At 35.9% G+C, this 4,292-nt stretch overlaps 1 pseudogene; it reads right to left on the reverse strand.

The window, feature by feature from the left end:
* The window catches only part of LOC115246212, a 6,117-nt pseudogene extending 1,888 nt beyond the window's left edge, over positions 1–4,229 (reverse strand).
* Between the last annotated feature and the right edge of the window lie 63 nt (positions 4,230–4,292).

A 4,292-nucleotide genomic window follows, 5' to 3' on the forward strand; every position in this document is an offset into this window, starting at 1 on the left:
TCATCTCGTATTTGAGATTTGGTCATGAGAATTATATAAAGCTTGCAAAGAGCAACGGGCAGGAAATTAAAAATGTAATTATTTTCTATCAGTTCAATTTCTGATGCAATCCCAACATAGGAAATTCAGATATTGGATTGTTTAGAAAATATTAAACGGCTCAAACCCGGAAGCCAAACCTAATATATTCATGTACAGCATGAAAGCCTCAAATATCAAAGAACGTGAATTATTTTCAGTATTAGATTTTCGATATTGGCAGTGAATAACAGAACGCAATTTTATAAAGAAAATAATTTATGAACTTCTATATTATATTTAAAATATTCTATTTTATATTCTATTAATATATATATCTTATATAAATTATATTCAATATGTTATCTTTAAAATATCATATAAAGTACCTTGATAACATATTCTGGACTACTTTTGAATGCCCTATAGATGTTTTAAGAATTACGATGCCTTACGGACATCTTATGGACATCCGTAGGACTTTGAAATGGGATATCCTGAGGATATTTCTAGGTATAGCACGAGGTGCTCATTTGCTATTCCTCAAAACATCCTGAGTATATCCCGGGATAAAATTTGGATATCCACAGGATATCCGTAATGTCCGTCCCGGATGTCCTGCGGATTTCCCGAGGATGTCATAGTGCTGTCTGGGTAGCTATTATCTTCTTCTTCTTTGTTTGATTGGCACAAATTAATTACCCACCACACGGCCAGGTGAGAAGTGAACGGCCGATTAAGTGAACAATTAGAAATGATTCCTCTTTAGAAGGGGAAGATAAAACTCAAAAATATGATCCAAAGGACACACGCGTAACGTGTCTGAACATGTCCGTTCCCGCCCGCGGGCGGCAAAGAACTTTTTTGGCTATTATCTTTATTAAGGGCTAAGGCCGATATTATTGATACATTTGTCGTACGACAAACTTTTTAAGCGCATTGATTAGCTAAAAAATATTGATTGGTCAAATTTCAATCTTGAATCTTGAATATCAATCTTCAATGCGTAGTCTGATACGGGCTTAAGACGATCTTAAATATCAAGCAATTAAGAAGCAATCGTTTTATGTTGGATATACTTGCAGTAGACTACGGAAAATATGTTTTTCCAAGAAAATGTAAATATGATGCATTTAAGGAGCAATCGTTTTATGTTATATTATGTTTGAATATTCGCGTCTTTAGCTTCTGAGCCATATAGTTCCGATAGGCGGCCGATAGGTGGCGACGGCGTCGCCTGAAATATTATTAATTTGTTAATTTTCTATAAAAAATGCAATAAATCATGAAAATAATGATGGAGCAATATGGAGCAATTAAGGAGCAATCGTTTGAGCTATAAATTATTAAAAAATATGAACTTCCAGCGCCAACTTATTTCCGATTGACAAGTACTCTACATAATGATATCGGTAATGTAACTATAAAGCGTTGGTAATATACCGACACTTTTAGTTACGTTTAGATGAGGGCGCTAACCCGTCGGAGTTCGCCCGTCGCTCCGGCATCCTCTTAATATCACCTTAACAATGCCACCCAAGCTCTAACTAAAATTCCTATTTCTTTTTCTCCTTAGAATCAAACAACTTTTATCTAAAAAGTTTTCTTCTAAAACTTATAGGTTTTGAGATATTTGCCTGTTAAGATTAAAAAGACACCCTGTATAAATCGTATCGTGATACGGCGCGATGGTTGCGTCGACGTACGACGAGGCTGTGTTTGTTGTGACGGCGCGCGAAACGTGCAAGAAACAGGGCGGTGGCTAGTCGGCGTGTGTACGGTAAGGCCGTGTTTATTTTGACGGGCACTGAATATAATATATGTTACACGGCGCGACAGGTGTTTCGCCGCGGTGATTAATTCAGGCGGACGGCAAAGCCGTGTTTTATTGAGGCGTCGGTGTTAGATGCGTTTAGTCGCGTATTCCCAGCTGTTCGGGGAGGCGGTCGGAAATCGAGACTCCCAATCAGGCGGAGAACTCTCCATCCCTATTCCGCACGCCTATTCCGAACTTAAGGATAGCCGGTCGGAGTCGAGAAAGCTCGACGGGGCAGCGAACTCGCAAACTCACGGTCCGTCTGGCTGGAGCGGTCGGATGTTAGACCAGCGATCTCAGAGAGCGGCGAACACTCCGCTCTCGTCGAATCGGTTGAAAGGTTGGCGAGGATTCGTAGGCGGCGCTAAAACCGAGAATGCTCGGCGGAGGCTGCGAACTCGTCAATCCCACGTTCCGTCGTTTCCAATCTTTTCTGTTCTACTTTACTTGTTTTATCTTTTAATATTAAGAAATCGGTCGCGTTACGACAACTTTTTCTAATCAGATCACGTGCACAATGGAAATCTAACGCTCAAGGGACTCTGAACTGATATCGAGATCACCAATCGACGATCACCACGGGTAAAAATTCAAAAAGTAGGAGAAACACCCCGCCTAATGAGGTCACTGGCACAATTTTTAATTCGTTAAGATGAGGATACCCCACTTCTGCGCAATTCCAATTCGTTGAAGTGTTTGGAAGATTCCCACTCTTAGAATTAGAATACATCCCGAAAAGAGAGTTATAAAAAGAGGACTCGAAGGGACATACACGGACTTATATACTTATTTCTCTCATCTTCAGCTTCACGCAGTCTTACTCTGTGCTTGCACCGTAATTCGCGAGTTAGGCACTTGTGCCACCAGTGTCTTCACTTGGCATCATCTCCAGAGCAATCACGAATCGAACATCGGGCTGCCGACGCAAAGCGAAACACCGTACAAATTCGCCACTCCTCCACTTCTGAATTACTATTTTATAAAAAAGGTAAGTTTAATTGAATAATCTTTTTTTCCTCCTTTTTGTCTTGTTTCTTATTTAAATCAAAACTTTTTATATATAAAATAAACGTTCCACGTACATACTTTGCTCTCTCAATCCTAACAGGAGCTTGGGCAAGCCACTTGGAAATGGTGTCTGCAATTTCAGCATCATTTACATGCTTGTATGTCGTACGAACAGCTTCTATAACAAAAAGTTATTATAAACATTACAATATAATTTGTATACACAGGATGTTTGTCACTTTATATATCGTAAGTGTGTGTGTGTGTGTTTGTGTGTGTGTGTGTGTCAAATATTTAATTTTGAATTAGTGGAACTTAAAATTATATAAAAAATTAACTTACGTATAATTATTCTTGCAAGAGCTAAATTTTGAAAGCTTCTCTTATTAGCTTTCTTTCCAGTCCAGCTAAAATGTTGTGCAAAATCATCTGTCAGAGCTTTTTTTAAGATGCTACGTAACATTATGTGCGCAGTATTTCCACCCACAAGTTTAAACGTATTAATCTAAAAAAATATATAATGGTTATTAAACAATGTGATTAATAAGAAATATTGTTTTATATGCTCATATTTTGATTTATGCTCTCTCTCTCTCTCTCTCTTCTCTCTTTAAATAACAACTAATAAACTACATACATTATGTAATATGTCATTATTAAATTTGAAACGATAGAAATATTTAAAGTAACAAAAAGAAAGAATATATTTTTAAAATATCGTACCGCTTCGTCTTTGAAAATAACTTCTTTTAATTGCTCTTCAAAAAATTTTAACTTTTCAAATGTTGTTATAGGCAGTGGTATAAGAATCTCTTCTTGGCTGGAATAATTGGAACGTTGCATTTTGTCTTCTAGAATGTCCATTCTATTTTCAATACTGTTAAGTTTATATAAAACCTTATTTAGCTTCCCTAAAACTAGTTTCTGGTATTCTAAAAAAATATATTTATTTAATTATAAATATTGGAATTAATGCTACTTACTATTAAGAATTATAAAAATACATCTGCCTGGGTTACTTTCACGACAGAATAAAAATGATTCAGATTAAAATAATCGTGGTTGGATTTGACCAATCACAGTGTACGATCATTTTAATCTGGATCATTTTGATTCTGCCGCAAAAGCAGCCCTACACACACACACACACACACACACACACACACGCACATGCACACGCACACGCACACAATGCTTTTATATAAAACAATTGAAAATTATAGATAATATTTATATAATTGCTTTTATATAAAACAATTGAAAATTATAGATAATATTTATATAAACATACCACGTGTAAAATTATTTTCTGTATCGCTATCTCCTTTAGGTTTTTCTGTAAAATCTTTTGTGTTCTTTGAAAAACTTTCAATGTTCACAGTTTTATCTAAAAAGCAAAAAACATTATTATATACAAAAAATCTCTTTTAATTAATTTAATTTTAAATAT

Source organism: Formica exsecta, unplaced genomic scaffold, assembly GCF_003651465.1.
Source record: "Formica exsecta isolate Colony F162 unplaced genomic scaffold, ASM365146v1 scaffold1409, whole genome shotgun sequence".
Classification (NCBI taxonomy): Eukaryota; Metazoa; Arthropoda; class Insecta; order Hymenoptera; family Formicidae; genus Formica; species Formica exsecta.